We start from the raw sequence: 19,758 nt of genomic DNA, 5'->3' as shown, positions 1-19,758 counted from the left end.
CACTATGATCATTCTTATCATGCACAGAATCGCCGGCTGGAAAGAATGATATCTGAATGATGCCTGTAGCTGCACCCATCTTTCAGATATCCGTTCACAAAGTCAAGGACGTCATTTGACGCCCTAAGGTATTGAAGTGGTTAAAAAACAAAACGTGCATTTTAAGAACGTTCGTTCGATTTTCTAATCGTTAGTGGGGTCAAATCGCCTTTCGTTTTTCGACCACAGTGACGGGAAAATTCGAAGGAGCAGAATAGAAAACTTCTTGGTTAAAGGAAATTTTCAGACCGTGTATGTGGTTCTCTGTTCAGAAAGGAACTTCATTTTAAAACTGGATGTTAAAAGCAAGTGAAATTTTCAAATGACATTCTTTCGTTCAGCGAATATACAAGGATTCGATACGTGTATGGTCAGCGTAAGGCTCGGTTCACACCTATGCAGTTTGCTTTTGATCCGCTTTTGCAGTGCGTTTTGGCACACATGATTTTGCTGCGATTTGTATTTTTTATGCTTTTTTTTTTTTTGGGCCAATTTGTTGTTGGGCAGATTAAAAAAAAATTCAAATCACAGCAAAAACGCACTACATGCTTTTCTGCAGCTTAAAATAAAGCAAATAAAGCACCGTTTTGCGTTGAAAAAAGCCCTTGACCTTTTCCAAAAGCATGGAAGTGAACGTGTCCCATAGGAAACCATGTTAAATGAACCGTAGTGCGTTTCTGCAAAAAGCACCAAAAAAACGCAAAGGTGTGAACCAGGCCTAATGCCCCGTAGACACGGTCGGATTTTCCGACGGAAAATGTGTGATAGGACCTTGTTGTCGGAAATTCTGACCGTGTGTGGGCTCCATCACACATTTTCCATCGGATTTTCCAACACACAAAGTTTGAGAGCAGGCTATAAAATTTTCCGACAACAAAGTCCGTTGTCGGAATTTCCGATCGTGTGTACACAAATCCGACGCACAAAGTGCCACGCATGCTCAGAATAAATAAAGAGATGAAAGCTATTGGCTACTGCCCCGTTTATAGTCCCGACGTACGCGTTTTACGTCACCGCGTTCAGAATGATCGGATTTTCCGACAACTTTGTGTGACCGTGTGTATGCAAGACAAGTTTGAGCCAACATCCGTTGGAAAAAATCCTAGGATTTTGTTGTCAGAATGTCCGATCAATGTCCGATCGTGTGTACGGGGCATAAGACGTTTAGTAGCTGCAGCATGCTTTTTTTTTTTTTTTGTATCACCTGTCATAATGGTATAAAAAATCAAATGTAAAGGTGTTGGCGCTAAAAACATCAAGGTGAATAATACAAATTGGGTGTGAACTGTATTAAATAAAGCAAGTAGTGATTGAAAAAGCAAATAAATATATAAACTTGTAACAATCCCAACACCATAAATAAATAAATGTGAATCTTCTGGTTTGATGTTCCTTCAAAAAGCTTCACCACAAGTGTCCACCACGAGTAGATGGCAACTCACTAAAGGTGTCTGACCACTTTTTACAGTAGGTCAAAATGCGCTTAGATTGAATGGACCAGAGGAATCCTAGGTAGGTATCTCTCCGCTGTGTAACCCCCTCCAGATGGCGGCTGAGGATAAGGGAACAGACTCCACCAAGGACACACAAAAATAACTCTTTATGATGTAGTAAGTTTTAATAAAAAAATGTTTAAAAAGATAACAAAAGATTTTGCACTCACATGTGACTGTCCTATGCCCAGCACTAAGGTGTCTACAGCATGTTTCATAGTAGGTGAGGTTGAAAAAAGACACAAGTCCATCAAGTCCAACCTATGTGTGTGATTATGTGTCAGTATTACATTGTATATCCCTGTATATTGCGGTCATTCAGGTGCTTATCTAATAGTTTCTTGAAGCTATCAATGCTCCCCGCTGAGACCACTGCCTGTGGAAGGGAATTCCACATCCACGCCGCTTTTACAGTAAAGAACCCTCTACGTAGTTTAAGGTTAAACCTCTTTTCTTCTAATTTTAAGTGGCCACGTGTCTTGTTAAACTCCCTTCTGCAAAGAAGTTTTCTCCCTATTGTGGGCTCACCAGTCCGGTATTTGTATATTGAAATCATATCCCCTCTCAAGCGTCTCTTCTCCAGAGAGAATAAGTTCAGTGCTCGCAACCTTTCCTCATAACTAAGATCCTCCAGACTCTTTATTAGCTTTGTTGCCCTTCTTTGTACTCGCTTTGTTTCCAGTACATCCTTCCTGAGGACTGGTGCCCAGAACTGGACAGCATACTCCAGGTGCGGCTGGACCAGAGTCTTGTAGAGCGGGAGAATTATCATTTTATCTCTGGAGTTGATCCCCTTTTTAATGCCAATATTCTGTTTGCTTTGTTAGCAGCAGCTTGGCATTGCTGAGCCTATCATCTACTAGGACCCCCAGGTCCTTTTCCATCCTAGATTCCCCCAGAGGTTCTCCCCCCAGTCTATAGATTGCATTCATATTTTTGCCACCCAAATGCATTATTTTAAATTTTTCTACATTGAACCTCATTTGCCATGTAGTTGCCCACCCCATTCATTTGTTCAGATCTTCTTGCAAGGTTTCCACATCCTGCCGAGAAGTTATTGCCCTGCTTAGCTTAGTATCGTCTGCAAATACAGAGATTGAACTGTTTATCCCATCCTCCTTGTTTATAAACAAATTAAATAGGATTGGTCCCAGCACAGAACCCTGGCCATAGGATTGGTCCCAGCACACTACCCACCCCCGACCATTCTGAGTACTCCCCATTTATCACCACCCTCTGAACTCGCCCTTGTAGCCAGTTTTCAATCCATGTACTCACCCTATGGTCCATGCCAACGGACCTTATTTTGTACAGTAAACGTTTATGGGGAACTGTGTCAAATGCTTTTGCAAAATCCAGATACACCACGTCTACGGGCCTTCCTTTATCTAGATGGCAACTCACCTCCTCATAGAAGGTTAGTAGATTGGTTTGGCAAGAACGATTCTTCATGAATCCATGCTGATTACTGCTAATGATATCATTCTTATTACTAAAATCTTGTATATAGTTCCTTATCATCCCCTCCAAGAGTTTACATACTATTGATGTTAGGCTAACTGGTCTGTAATTCCCAGGGATGTATTTTGGGCCTTTTTTAAATATTGGTGCTACATTGGCTTTTCTGTGCGGGTGGATATATCGGAATCGTGGCAGCGTGCGATCCGCGCTTCATTCTGTATAAGCAAAAAAAAAAAAAGGATGTCACATAGAGGACTCGGAAGTTATGAGTCTGCGCTTCTACGTACGTTTCACCGTACTGGCGTCATCAGTCTTCCTGAAGATGCCAGTACAGCGAAGCGTACGTAGAAGCGCGGAAAGCAAAAAAATGCGTTCAGGACGGATGTTCAGAGGCATTTGAAATGCCTGTAACATCTTGTAAACATGTGTAAATGCGGTAACTCGCGTTTTTTCATGTTTCGTTTACTATTTTTGACTATTTGAAAATAAAAAATGCTTCTAAAAGCAAACGCGGCTAAACGCGGCATGTAAACGCAGCAAAATGGATGTTTTTAAACGCCGGTTACTATCTGTCAAGTTACATCATTCAGGAGAGGTTGTAAAACGTCCCGTGTACATTAAGCTTAAAAGTTTACTTTAAAGGGTCAGTTCACCTTTACAGAAAAATCTGTAAGGTGAACTTACATAGGACCCCCTCCTCGCTCGCCCCCCCCCCCCCCCCCCCCGCCCTGCTGACCTGGGCAGCGGCAATCTCCCGTTCTGAGCCCCGGTATATCTGTGTCAGGAGTCCAGGGCTTAGAAATCCCCTCAGCGGAATGTCCAAAATGTACCTCGTCACAGAGCAGCCCTGATTCTCCTCTTCTGAGGTCCCCCGCAGACACTTCTGGCTCCTCCTACCTTCAGAGAGCCCCAATAGTAAGCTGCAAAGTATAGTAAAGAGTGCCCCTATAGCAAGGTAAAAAAAACTTCTGCCTTTAGAACCACTCACTTCCCGCCCAGGACTACATGTCCCATGAGGCATTGCTCCTCAAGTTCTTAGGCACTTACTGACATGTATGGACGGTGTACTGAGCTGTATGTGTGCTGCACTGTATTTCCTGATTTGTAAACAAATAATGCATTCTGTATACAGGCCAACTAATCGGCTGACCAACTAATCGATTATGAAAATAGTTGACAACGGCCCTACAGACCACCACACCAATATTACAGACCACCAATACTATACCACACCAATACTACAGTGCACTAATACTAATACTGCACCCCAACACACTAATACTATTGACAACCGCACCGATACTACGGACCACCAACACTACATCACACCACACCACACCAGTACTATAGACAAGCACACCAATGCTACGGACCACCACATCAATATTACAGACCACCAATACTACACCCCACACTGCATCGCTACTACACCGCACTGCAACAATACTATAGCCCACTAATACTGCACCCCAACACACCAATACTACAGACCACCAAATGAATACTACACCACAAATTACACGGCTACTACACCCCACACTGCATGGCTACTACACTTCACTACACCAATACTATAGTCCCCCAATACTACACCCCAACACACTGATACTACAGAAAATCACACCAGTATTAAGGACCACCACACCAATAATACAGACCACTAATACTACACCCCACCAAATCAATACTACTCCACAAATTACATGACCACTACACCCATCACTACATGTCTATCACACCTCAACACTACTACACACAAAACTACATGGCTACTACACCTCACCACACCAATACTATAGCCCACTAATGCTGCATCCCAACACTATAAAAAAAAATCACACCAATATTACAGACAACCAACAGTACACACCACCACAGCAATACTACAGTGGCTACTACACCCCATCACTACTACACCCACACTAAATGGCTACTACACCCCATCACTACTACACCCACACTACATGGCTACTACACCCCATCACTACTACACCCCATCACTACTACACCCACACTACGTGGATACTACACCCCATCACTACTACAGCCCACACTGCACTGCTACTACACCCCATCACTACTATGCCCCACACTACTACAGCCCACACTTCACCACTACTACACCCCATCACTACTACACCCACACTACATGGCTACTACAACCCATCATTACTACACCCCACACTGCACCGCTACTACACCCCATCGGTACTACACCCCATCACTATTACAGCCCACACTGCACCACTACTATGCCCCATCACTACTACACTCACACTACACGGCTACTACACCCCATCACTACTACACCCCATCACTACACGGCTACTACACCCCATCACTACTACACCCACACTACATGGCTACTACACCCCACACTGCACCGCTACTACAGCCTATCACTACTACACCCTATCACTACTACACCCCATCACTACTACACCCCATCACTACTACACCCCACACTGCACCGCTACTACACCCCATCACTACTACACCCCACACTACATGGCTACTACACCCCATCACTACTACACCCCACACTGCTACTACACCCCATCACTACTACACCCCATCACTACTACACCCCACACGGCTACTACACCCCATTACTACTACACCCCACCACTACTACACTCCAGGTTACATGGCTACTACACTCCACCACACCAATATAATAGCCCATTATTACTACACCTCACCACATCAATATCACAGACCACCAATACTACAACCCCCCCACACCACTACAACTCCCATAGGACACCCTGCCTGCATCGTGTCTCATCGTAGTGTTACATTGTATCTCTTCTCCCGGATTTCGGGTCTCACTCCTCCCTGTAGATAAACACAGCACACCCGGATCTTGGAGTGTAACAATCTCTCTGGTATAGAAGAGATCTCCGGTACACGGTAAGGTCCCCGTTATAGAACGTCCCCCCCCCCCATCTCACCTGTCGGGCCGCAGCATCCTCCGCACACACATCACCCGAATCGGGCACCGCCTCCTGACATCAGCATTGTACGGCCCGGCGGGGCGGAGCTGTGCCCGTATGTCTCCGGTACCAGTAGAGCCGGGCACTGGGCGGGGAGGGGGTGTGCCCATTACCCTGACCCCACGTTCAACCGCCGGGAGTGATGACCCGCTACGGGTGACTAAACAAACTGTCATTTGAATCCATAGGCGTAGATGGTGATCCAGTACTGGTCACCTACCGTCCTCACCTCTATTATTATAGGGCCACCGGTCACCTACCGTCCTCATCTCTATTATTATAGGGCGAGACAATCTGTATATCTATAGGGACAGAGCACTATTCACCTACCATCTGTGTATCTAAAGGGGCAGAGCACTATTCACCTACCATCTGTGTATCTATAGGGGCAGAGCACTATTCACCTACCATCTGTATATCTATAGGGGCAGAGCACTATTCACCTACCATCTGTATATCTATAGGGACAGAGCACTATTCACCTACCATCTGTATATCTATAGGGGCAGAGCACTATTCACCTACCATCTGTATATCTATAGGGGCAGAGCACTATTCACCTACCATCCGTGTATCTATAGGGGCAGAGCACTATTCACCTACCATCTGTGTATCTATAGGGGCAGAGCACCATTCACCTACCATCTGTATATCTATAGGGGCAGAGCACTATTCACCTACCATCTGTGTATCTATAGGGACAGAGCACTATTCACCTACCATCTGTGTATCTATAGGGGCAGAGCACCATTCACCTACCATCTGTATATCTATAGGGTCACCTACCATCTGTATATCTATAGGGACAAAGCACCATTCACCTACCATCTGTATATCTATAGGGACAGAGCACTGTTCACCTACCATCTGTATATCTATAGGGACAGAGCACTATTCACCTACCATCTGTATATCTATAGGGACAGAGCACTATTCACCTACCATCTGTATATCTATAGGGACAGAGCACTATTCACCTACCATCTGTATATCTATAGGGGCAGAGCACTATTCACCTACCATCTGTATATCTATAGGGACAGAGCACTATTCACCTACCATCTGTATATCTATAGGGACAGAGCACTATTCACCTACCATCTGTATATCTATAGGGACAGAGCACTATTCACCTACCATCTGTATATCTATAGGGGCAGAGCACTATTCACCTACCATCTGTATATCTATAGGGACAGAGCACTATTCACCTACCATCTGTATATCTATAGGGACAGAGCACTATTCACCTACCATCTATATATCTATAGGGGCAGAGCACTATTCACCTACCATCTGTATATCTATAGGGACAGAGCACTGTTCACCTACCATCTGTATTTCTATAGGGACAGAGCACTATTCACCTACCATCTGTATATCTATAGGGGCAGAGCACTATTCACCTACCATCTGTATATCTATAGGGACAGAGCACTATTCACCTACCATCTATATATCTATAGGGGCAGAGCACTATTCACCTACCATCTGTATATCTATAGGGGCAGAGCACTATTCACCTACCATCTGTATATCTATAGGGGCAGAGCACTATTCACCTACCATCTGTATATCTATAGGGACAGAGCACTATTCACCTACCATCTGTATATCTATAGGGGCAGAGCACCATTCACCTACCATCTGTATATCTATAGGGACAGAGCGCTATTCACCTACCATCTGTATATCTATAGGGACAGAGCACTATTCACCTACCATCTGTATATCTATAGGGGCAGAGCACTATTCACTTACCATCTGTATATCTATAGGGACAGAGCACTATTCACCTACCATCTGTATATCTATAGGGGCAGAGCACCATTCACCTACCATCTGTGTATCTATAGGGGCAGAGCACCATTCACCTACCATCTGTGTATCTATAGGGACAGAGCACTATTCACCTACCATCTGTGTATCTATAGGGACAGAGCACTATTTACCTACCATCTGTGTATCTATAGCGACAGAGCCCTATTTACCTACCATCTGTATATCTATAGGGACAGAGCGCTATTCACCTACCATCTGTATATCTATAGGGACAGAGCACTATTTACCTACCATCTGTATATCTAAAGGGACAGAGCGCTATTCACCTACCATCTGTGTATCTATAGGGGCAGAGCGCTATTCACCTACCATCTGTATATCTATAGGGGCAGAGCGCTATTCACCTACCATCTGTATATCTATAGGGACAGAGCACTATTCACCTACCATCTGTATATCTATAGGGACAGAGCACTATTCACCTACCATCTGTATATCTATAGGGACAGAGCACTGTTCACCTACCATCTGTATATCTATAGGGACAGAGCACTATTCACCTACCATCTGTATATCTATAGGGGCAGAGCACTATTCACCTACCATCTGTATATCTATAGGGACAGAGCACTATTCACCTACCATCTATATATCTATAGGGGCAGAGCACTATTCACCTACCATCTGTATATCTATAGGGGCAGAGCACTATTCACCTACCATCTGTATATCTATAGGGACAGAGCACTATTCACCTACCATCTGTATATCTATAGGGGCAGAGCACCATTCACCTACCATCTGTATATCTATAGGGGCAGAGCACCATTCACCTACCATCTGTATATCTATAGGGACAGAGCACTATTCACCTACCATCTGTATATCTATAGGGACAGAGCACTATTCACCTACCATCTGTATATCTATAGGGGCAGAGCTCTATTCACTTACCATCTGTATATCTATAGGGACAGAGCACTATTCACCTACCATCTGTGTATCTATAGGGGCAGAGCACCATTCACCTACCATCTGTGTATCTATAGGGACAGAGCACTATTCACCTACCATCTGTGTATCTATAGGGACAGAGCACTATTTACCTACCATCTGTGTATCTATAGCGACAGAGCCCTATTTACCTACCATCTGTATATCTATAGGGACTGAGCGCTATTCACCTACCATCTGTATATCTATAGGGACAGAGCACTATTCACCTACCATCTGTGTATCTATAGGGACAGAGCACTATTTACCTACCATCTGTGTATCTATAGCGACAGAGCCCTATTTACCTACCATCTGTATATCTATAGGGACTGAGCGCTATTCACCTACCATCTGTATATCTATAGGGACAGAGCACTATTTACCTACCATCTGTGTATCTATAGCGACAGAGCCCTATTTACCTACCATCTGTATATCTAAAGGGACAGAGCGCTATTCACCTACCATCTGTGTATCTATAGGGGCAGAGCGCTATTCACCTACCATCTGTATATCTATAGGGGCAGAGCGCTATTCACCTACCATCTTTATATCTATAGGGACAGAGCGCTATTCTCCTACCATCTGTGTATCTATAGGGACAGAGCACTATTCACCTACCATCTGTGTATCTATAGGGACAGAGCACTATTTACCTACCATCTGTGTATATATAGGGACAGAGCACTATTTACCTACCATCTGTATATCTATAGGGACAGAGCACTATTCACCTACCATCTGTATATCTATAGAGGCAGAGCACCATTCACCTACCATCTGTATATCTATAGAGGCAGAGCACTATTTACCTACCATTTGTGTATCTATAGGGGTAAAGCACTATTCACCTACCATCTGTGTATCTATAGGGGTAAAGCACTATTCACCTACCATCTGTGTATCTATAGGGGCAGAGCACTATTCACCTACCATCTGTATATCTATAGGGGCAGAGCACTATTCACCTACCATCTGTATATCTATAGGGACAGAGCACTATTCACCTACCATCTGTATATCTATAGGGGCAGAGCACTATTCACCTACCATCTGTATATCTATAGGGACAGAGCACTATTCACCTACCATCTGTGTATCTATAGGGACAGAGCACTATTTACCTACCATCTGTATATCTATATGGACAGAGCACTATTCACCTACCATCTGTATATCTATAGGGGCAGAGCACTATTCACCTACCATTTGTGTATCTATAGGGGTAAAGCGCTATTCACCTACCATCTGTGTATCTATAGGGGCAGAGCACTAATCACCTACCATCTGTTATCTATAGGGACAGAGCACTATTCACCTACCATATGTGTATCTATAGGGGAAGAGGGCTATTCAGCACCAGTCACCTACCATCCATCCATCTATAGGGGAAGAGGGCTATTCAGTACCGATCATCTACTATCAATGAATCTTTAAGGCCAGAGCCCTATCCAGCACTGGTCACTTACTATCCGTGTATCTATAGGGGCAAAGTGCGATCCAAAACCAGTTACCTACTGCCCATGTATTGTATCTATAAGGAAGCCTTGTTTGGTATTGGTTATCTATCATCTTTGCATCTATAAGGTTAAAGAATATTCTGGTTACCTACCATGATGGCTGGTAATATATTGTCCATTTGTCTATAGAGGTGGAACATCATCCAGCTCTAGTCATCAACCATCCACAAATGTATAGGGGCAGAGTGCTACCCAGCAACTGTAATCAACCCCCTATGTATCTATGAGTGCAAGAACTATGTAGCACTTGTTCCCTGTGTCCACGTATCTATAGGGATGAGGAACAGTCATCTACCACCCATATACTGTAGCAATAGTGGTAGAGTACTACTCAGGGATGTTCACCTACTGTTTATATATCTATAGTTGCAGAGTATGGCCAAGTGGTAGGTTTGCTCCCTCTTGTGCCCAGTATAGAGAACACCGTGGCGGTTGTCGCAGAGTAATGCCTGGTTGTATTTGGCCCAAGGCCTAATGGAGGTGGGATCCATCCCTCAGCACAATCTCCGTAGTCCATAGACTGGCTTCTACTGGTTCCCTCTACACATAATGTATTGCTGGGATCTCTTGTCCTATTAACCCAGGCATAGCCTATGAGTGTAATTTTCAGCAGGTTACCACTTTCCAGGCCAAAGTGGACACTGGGCCCCTCCAGCCCTTCCTGCACAAACAATCCCCACGCTGGTGTTGAACACCACTCACATTTTCTTCTTCATCCTGGCACAAAATAGTGTCCTGTCAGGTTTGATTATCTAAATCGTTGGCAGTTCATAGAAGAATAAATAAGTGGACATATTGTTTTTTCTCCAATAACTTCTCACTAGCTATACCCACCCGTTCCTAATTAACCCATTACTAAGGACAATGACTGACAAACTTGTAGGTGGGGTGCAGCGTGGTTCGAAGACAATGATTCACACAGGTGGTTGAAATAAACTTGTATTGAAGGAATGCAAAAACAGTTCACAACAAACCCAGTGAGAAGGTCACCCAGCTGGGCACACTCACAGTTCAGAAGTGTGGCAGGAGCAGATTCCAGCCAAAATGACAGTGTCTGTTGAGAGGAGACTGAATGCGTCCTGGCCATCTGGTCCTAATCGGGAGAATGTCTAGAAGAAATAAGGCCCTGCACTTACCTTCCTCGGCAGGAACCTTTCCCTAGCACTATTACTGTCCCTCACAGACTGGACATCTATCCCTACTCTGTCCACTCGCCAAAGCGTGCCAAAACCCGGGAGCCGGGGCCTTAAAAAGGCGTTGCCTGACCCAAGATGGCCGCTTCAGTCAGGTAGATTAGGATAGCTTCCCCAGTGACCCAAGAAACCATAGAGGAACATTGTTCCTCCTGACCCTCTCTCCAGCTACAGGGCCACTTCGGTGAGCAAAGTAGACTTCACCTGCCTACAGACCATCTGCCTGGAACCCAAGGGGAGGAACTTAAATAAGAGCTCCAGTCTCCTCCCCCCAAAAAAATTAAAAGTATCAAAAATACTGTAGTTGCTGATTTTTAATATAAGGACACTTACCTGTCTAGGGATCCAGTGATGACAGCACCCGGGCCGATTCTTCAGTTGGCTTCGGGTGCAGTCGCCGGCATCTTCACTAATGGAAACCGGCAGTGAAGCCTTCTGGTCTCACAGACGGGTTTCCTACTGCGCATGGGCAAGTCGTGCTGCGCTTTGAGAACTGTCCCGCAGTCTTCTGGGACCTGTGTGTGTCCCAAAAGGCTACAGCGGGAAGGAGGAGAGGCTGGACATCTTTGTAGATCCCCCCCCCCAAAAAAAAGTGCCAAATGTGGCAGTGGAGGGTGCAAACAAGTGGAGCTTCCCCTTTTGATTGGAGCTCCGCTTTAACCTAAGGGGCCTAACACCCTCTAACAAAAGGTCTACTCAGGAACGCACACATAGGGGTTGATTTACTAAAGGCAAATAGACTGTGCACTTTGCAAAGTTGCGCTGGTATCAGTGGATGAAGTGGTGCCCCAAGGGCTGGATAAAGTAAGCAAAGGGCCGCAGTTTGGAGACCACTGCTGTACAGGATTGGTCATCAATCCTGAAACTATTGTTCTTTAGTCATTCACTGTCTGCAGAAATCCATCCTTTTACCACCTATATCTCCAAATGTGTTTGGAATGGCAAATTAGTGATGGGTGGAGGTAGAGGTGATTTGGGGACATGCTTGTTTCCAGCTTTGAATGAGGGAACATGTTAGGACAAGAGGTGTTTATTGCTCATCAGTGTGTATCATTTTCCATCCTGGTGAATATACAAAATAATGGGGTCAGGGTGACTTTGCTAATTGCAGCCATTGGGTAATTCTTGTCACATCTGCAGTGTGAACAGAAAAATGGTGCAGGGTGCGTATTAAGGAAGACATTCTGGTTTGGTTGGTAGCACACAGAGCGGAGGTATGAAACATGAACTACTGGAAATATTTTATTTGATCTTTTCTATCTATGTGACAACACTGAAGAAATGACACGTTGCTACAATGTAAAGTAGTGAGCGTACAGCTTGTATAACAGTGTAAATTTGCTGTCCCCTCAAAATAACTCAACACACAGCCAATAATGTCTAAACCGCTGGCAACAAAAATGAGTACACCCCTAAGAGAAAATGTCCAAATTGGGCCCAAAGTGTCAATATTTTGTGTGGCCACCATTATTTTCCAGCACTGCCTTAACCCTCTTGAGCATGGAGTTCACCAGAGCTTCACAGGTTGCCACTGGAGTCCTCTTGCACTCCTCCATAATGACATCACAGAGCTGGTGGATGTTAGAGACCTTGCGCTCCTCCACCTTCCGTTTGAGGATGCCCCACAGATGCTTAATAGGGTTTAGGTCTGGAGATATGCTTGGCCAGTCCATCACCTTTACCCTCAGCTTCTTTAGCAGGGCAGTGGTCATCTTGCAGGTGTGTTTGGGGTCGTTATCATGTTGGAATACTGCCATGCGGCCCAGTCTCTGAAGGGAGGGGATCATGCTCTGCTTCAGTATGTCACAGTACATGTTGGCATTCATGGTTCTCTCAATGAACTGTAGCTCCCCACTTCCAGCAGCACTCATGCAGCCCCAGACCATGACACTCCCACCACCATGCTTGACTGTAGGAAAGACACACTTGTCTTTGTACTCCTCACCTGGTCTTGGTCTTATCAGGTCTCATCAGACCAAACTGTTTTTGGGCTTGCTTATGCATCATCTTTAGAAGAGGCTTCCTTCTGGGACGACAGCCATGCAGACCAATTTGATGCAGTGTGTGGTGTGTGGTCTGAGCACTGACAGGCTGACCCTCCACCCCTTCAAACTCCGCAGCAATGCTGGCAGCACTCATACGTCTATTTCCCAAAGACAACCCCTGGATATGACTCTGAGCACATGCACTCAACCTCTTTGGTCGACCATGGCGAACCCTGTTCTGAGTTGAACCTGTCCTGTTAAACTGCTGTATGGTCTTGGCCACCGTGCTGCAGATCAGTTTCAGAGTCTTGGCAATCTTCTTATAGCCTGGGCCATCTTTATGTAGAGCAACAATTCTTTTTTTTCAGATCCTCAGAGAGTTCATTGCCATGAGGTGCCATGTTGAACTTCCAGTGACCAGTATGAGAGAGTGAGAGCAATAACACCAAATTTAACACACCTGCTCCCCATTCACACCTGAGACCTTGTAACACTAACGAGTCACATAACATTGGGGAGGAAAAATGGCTAATTGGGCCCAATTTGGATATTTTAACTTAGGGGTGTACTCACTTTTGTTGCCAGGGATTTAGACATTAATGGCTGTGTGTTGAGTTATTTTGAGGGGACAGCAAATTTACACTGTTATACAAGCTGTACACTCACTACTTTACATTGTAGCAAAGTGTTATTTCTTCAGTGTTGTCACATGAAAAGATATAATAAAATATTTTTAAAAATGTGAGGGGTGTACTGTGAGATACTGTATGTGACTTACACAAGAGCCAGAGAGAGGAAGGCCATTGAACAATTTATAATTTATGATCAAGTTTAATAAGGTGGAAAATCCTGTCTAGCTGGCAGGTGTCTCTTTTCCAGCCAAGGTCTGGCAGAGCAAGGTCATCTCTGGCCATGCATCCGGCCCCCTGATCTACATGCAGGATGCTGGACCATGGATTCCAATGGGGGGGGGGGGGGGGGGGTTAGCACGTGATTACAGCCAGAGGCTCTAATAGGCTTCAAAAAAGGGTGGGCTTGGGGGGAAGGGGACTGCGCTCCGAGCCCTTCCAGTTGTGTGGCTGACGGGGGGGGGGGGGATGGGGTGTTTGCCGCCCCCCAAAATAAAAAACACCAGCCGCCACTGGCCAGTTTACTGTCTTTTAGGCTTTAGGGGGGGCTGAATTGTGGCTATTGGGAGTAAAAGGTCTCTATATCAGGGCAAAACAATAATGCCTCCTCATTTGTTTCAGTGGAAGTAATTGTGCCCCATCATCAGTGTCATTGGTATAAATTATGCCCCATCGTTGGTGTCATTGGTATAAATTTTTCTCCATCATTGGTGTCATTGGGATAAATTGTGCCCGATTTTTGGTGTCATTAGTATAAATTGTGCCCGATTTTTGGTGTCATTAGTATAAATTGTGCTCTATCGTTGGTGTCATTGGGATAAATCGTGCCCCATTGTTGATGCCATTGGGAGGAACTTTGCCCTATATTTGGTGTCATTGGGAGGAATTGTGCCCCGTTGTTGGTGTCCTTGGGAGGAATTATGCCACATTGTTGGTATCAGTGGATGAAATGGTGCCCCAAGGGCTGGATAAAGCAAGCAAAGGGCCACAGTTTGGAGACCACTGCTGTACAGGATTGGTCATCAATCCTGAAACTATTGTTCTTTAGTCACTCACTGTCTGCAGAAATCCATCCTATTACCACCTATATCTCCAAATGTGTTTGGAATGGCAAATTAGTGATGGGTGGAGGTAGAGGTGATTTGGGGACATGCTTGTTTCCAGCTTGGAATGAGGGAACATGTTAGGACAAGAGGTGTTTATTGCTCGTTAGTGTGTAGCATTTTCCATCCTGGTGAATTTATAAAATAATGGTGGTCAGGGGTGACTTCATTAATTGCAGCCATTGGGTAACTCTTGTCACATCTGCAGTGTGAACAGAAAAATGTTGCAGAGTGCATATTAAGGAAGAAATTCCGGTTTGGTTGGTAGCACACAGCCCGGAGGTATGAAACATGAACTACGGGACGCTTATATGTGACTTACACAAGAGCCAGAGAGAGGAAGGCCATTGGACAAATCATAATTTATGATAAAAGTTTAATAAGGTGGAAAGTCCTGTCTAGTTGACAGGTGCCTCTTTTCCAGCCAAGGCCTGGCAGAGCTAGGCTATCTCTGGCCACTATGTGGCAATTTAAAGTGGAATTCCAGGCCAATACTAATTATACTTAAATCTTAATTTTCTCGGCTCGTCGTAGTGTTGTACGTCACCGCGTTCTTGAGGGTCCAAAGTTCAGAGAACTTTGGTGTGACCGTGTGTATGCAATGCAAGCTTGAGCGGAATTCCGTCGGAAAAACCATCCAAGTTTTTTTGTGTACGGGGCATAAGAGAGCTCCCAGAGGCGTAACTAGAACCCTCAGGGCCCAGGTGCAATGAACCATGAAGGGCCCCTCTGGCCCTCGACCGGGGCCCTTTCCACTGATCCCGGGGTCCTTACTCCCATCATGGGACCCTTTATTACAGTGGGCCACCCTTCTGCCATCTTGGGGTTCGGAACGCCAGAGCCCAGTCGCAAGTGCAACCCTTGCAACCCTGGTAGTTCCCCCACTGGTGTCAATGGTTTTTTATGTTTTTTTTTTACTATTTTTTTTTTTTACCATTTTATTTTAGTTTTATTTTTTTACAATTTTATTTTTTATTATCTTTTACATATTTTTTAGTACCCCCGTTGGAAGGGCTTTGGTGAAATATAGGGGTCTAAACAGACCCCTGATGTCTCACTTTTGAGACAGAGAAAGGGACCGAGGGACTGAGGACAGATTCATCAGCTCCTTTCTGTACAGAGCTACATGGAGGGATTGGTTCCTCTACATGCCGCCGCCCTTATTTCCATGCATACAGGGGGGCTGCAGTCCAGGCCATAATAGCGACCCCTGTACATATGCCTCTGAGCCCTCTGGTCAGGGTACATGATCCCTCCAGTGGCCGCCTTCAGTGAAGAGAAGAGATCGCTGACAACGGCCTAGAACCTGTGCGATGACATCACCCATAGACTTGCTATGGGGCATCCGATGTCAGCTGTCCATCCTAAACTGAAGCCGGCGCTGTGAGCCAACCATGTGACTGGACTGGAGGGTTCTAAGAATAGGCAAGTATGGACATCTTTACAGGGTAGTTATATTGGGCTTAGAATGGGAGTGGGAGCAGATTTAGGTATGATTAGTATTTGATTGAAATGCTACTTTATAGGAGATCAATAGTCACAGCAAACACCACTTGCCGACCAGGCCTTTTCTGGCACTTTTTTATTTACAAGTTTAAAGTGATTGTAAAGGCCCGTTTTTTTTGTTTTTTTTTAATAACAAACATATCATACTTACCTCCACTGTGCAGCTTGTTTTGCACAGAGTGGCCCCGAACCTGCTCTTCTGGGGTCCCTCAGCAGCTCTCGCGGCTCCCCCCCCCCGCATCAGATAACCCCCTAGGAGAAGCGCCCTCCCGGGGGGTTTCCTTGCGGGCGCGTTCCCGAGTCCAGCATTTGCGTCCATAGACACGAATCCCGGACTTGCCCCGCCCCCTCCCGGCGCTCGCGTCATTGGATTTGATTGACAGCAGCGGGAGCCAACAGCTGCGCTACTATCAATCTATCCAATCAAATATGGGGCTCAGGTAAGTAAAACGGGGAGGGGGCTGGGGAGCCGGTCACTGCCAGGTGAAAAAACACAAGGGTTTACAACCCCTTTAAATCAGTATTTTTTTTGCTAGAAAATTACTTAGAACCCCCAAACATATATATATATATATATATATATATATATATATATATATATATATATTTTTTTTTTTTAGCAGAGACTCTAGAGAATAAAATTTCGATCACTCAATTTTTTTATGTCACACGGTATTTGCGCAGCGGTTTTTAAAATGCAATTTTTTTTTGGAAGAAATATTTCAATTAATTTTAATGCAAAAAAAAATCATGATGTATTACCCAATTTTTGGGTAAAATATAAAAGATGATATTACGTTGAGTAAACAGAAACCTAGCATGTAACGGTTATAAATTGCGCACACGCTCGTGGAATGGCGAAAAAACTACGATACTTAAAATATCGTATAGGCGACACTTCAAACATTTTTACAGGTTACTTGGTTAGAGTTACAGAGGTGGTCTAGCACTAGAATCATTGCACTTGCTCTAATGTTTGCGGCGATACCTAGCATGTATGGTGCGAGCACCGTTTACATAAGCGTGAACGCCTTACGTATGTGTTTGCTTCTGCTCCCGAGCACGGAGGGATGGGGCGCTTTAATTTTTTTTTCTTTTTTTTTTTTTACACTGTCCCTTTTTTTTTTTTTTTTTTTTTTATCACTTTTATTCCTATTACAAGGAATGTAAACATCCCTTGTAATAGAATATAAGGACTGACAAGTCCTCTTTAGAGAGAGATCTGGGGTCAAAAAGACCCCAAATCTCTCCTTTACCTTTAAAAGCGAAAGATCAATAAAAAATTTGATCTATTGCTTTAAAAAAAAGAAAAATAATTGTTTACTTTCGCCCTAGACCGGAAGTGAGACGTCGCTCCGGACCTCCAGGGTCATAGAGGCGATCAGAAATGATGTGGTCTCTGGTAACATTTATAGGAAGCCGCACAATCCGTTGAATCACTCCTCAGACGAGAGGAGCGCTCGGGGGGGTGGTTGGTGGGGTTGGGGGGGACCCTTCCCGTTGCTTCCCCTTCCCTATGCTTATGAGAGTGATCTGATAATTAGCGATAATTAGCCGCTTGGACCGCTTTCATGAGAGGGCCAAACGCCGGCTGAAAAAAAAAAAAAAATACCGGGGTTATGGCTGATAGCTTCAACTATAACCCCGGTAAACCACTTGCAAGAAGCAACATATATATATATGTATTGTGGTCAGCAAGTGGTTATATAATAAGGTAAATAGAGATATGTGGCGCTAACTCAAAGTGCATAAATGTGATGAAATAAATATAATCCAATTTACTTACATATACAGCATAAAATGACACCTGACTCTTCCCTGACGCGTATCGTCACCTCCCACGTGACTTTATCTAAGGGTCATTACCCTTTGATAAAGTCACGTGGGCGGTGACGATACGCGTCAGGGAAGAGTCAGGTGTCATCACTTCTGGCCGCAGCCGAGACCGGAAGTACTGGGATCTGTGCTGTTCATTTTATGCTGTATATGTAAGTTACTATGTTGTTTTGAATAAACTTGTTTTGAATACTGCACATTGGGGATACTCCTTTCTATTGCATGCCTCCACCCAACTTGCCGAACTTGAGGCCTTCCATTTGGAGATTTGCCAGACCTGTGACAATCGGAGGAGACTGATCTATTGATGGTGTTTCAACCACCTCCTGATTGCAGGCTCGACTTGACCCTAGGGGTCTTTGCTAGAGGTGAGAGGCTGGGGGAAACGTGTGGCGCGCCACGGAGTACGGTTATTAAGAGGAATCTGTCACCTATCATCGTTTGCACTTGTACTTTTTTCATCTACTTTTTTACACAAACTGTTTTATAAAGACTCACTTTGTTCACGTTGGAACTGTATTACATTAATTGGAAAGACTTGTGGCTATTTTTATAGCGTTTCTGCACTTTTTTGCACTCTATGCGATTTTTGTTATTGCATGCGACTTTTTTTATCTCATTCGATTTTTTAAAAAATTTTTCTTAATTTGTGATTTTTTTATCTTGATGCACTTTTAGACTACTTTTGGATTTATTCACCTTCATTTGGATTTGTTTATTTATTTATTTGATGTCATATTTCATGAATTTTCACTGTCATTTATCCAATGTCACTTCTTATGAATTTAATGGATGTTTAGTCACTTTATTTATGTGATTTTGTTCTTTACGCATATGCACTTTACTTGAAGAATTGGATTATATTTATTTCATCACATTTATGCACTCTGAGTTAGCGCCACATATCTCTATTTACCTTACTGTTTTTCCGTGTGGGAACACTGCCGTATGTGTGGCGGTTTCTTAGTCATCTTTAGCTGCTTTGGCTCGTCTTGGTTTTGCGCATTAGTTTTCTTCTTTGTTTCTTAAGTGGTTATATAACATTACCATTGTAATAGCAATTCAAACAATAGATATTTTTGATTATCTAATATAAACATACTTGAAAAATATCTTTTCATGTTGTAAGTGTTGCCTGTCTGCCGGCCACCTTTTCAACAATTTCCTGGATTCCTTACATGCTTTTTTTCAGCTTCTCCTCTGCTCAGTCATTTGGTTA

At 44.2% G+C, this 19,758-nt stretch overlaps 2 protein-coding genes across 3 annotated transcripts in view; one reads left to right on the top strand and one right to left on the bottom strand.

The window, feature by feature from the left end:
• TMEM63C (transmembrane protein 63C) overlaps positions 1-6,141 on the bottom strand; it is a 45,905-nt gene extending 39,764 nt beyond the window's left edge. The window contains exon 1 of one of the 2 annotated variants that reach the window (XM_073610858.1): positions 5,948-6,141. The gene's annotated coding sequence lies outside the window, so the exon portion shown is untranslated. The remainder of the gene's footprint in view (positions 1-5,947) is intronic. The other variant, XM_073610859.1, reaches the window with a different exon arrangement.
• ZDHHC22 (zDHHC palmitoyltransferase 22) overlaps positions 5,756-19,758 on the top strand; it is a 61,700-nt gene continuing 47,697 nt past the window's right edge. Inside the window, exon 1 of the mRNA XM_073610862.1 lies at positions 5,756-5,906. The gene's annotated coding sequence lies outside the window, so the exon portion shown is untranslated. The remainder of the gene's footprint in view (positions 5,907-19,758) is intronic.

This window comes from Aquarana catesbeiana, linkage group LG13, assembly GCF_042186555.1.
Source record: "Aquarana catesbeiana isolate 2022-GZ linkage group LG13, ASM4218655v1, whole genome shotgun sequence".
Lineage (NCBI taxonomy): Eukaryota > Metazoa > Chordata > Amphibia > Anura > Ranidae > Aquarana > Aquarana catesbeiana.
Note: the sequence above shows the minus strand (reverse complement) of the source record. Positions and strands in the feature narration are given on the sequence as shown.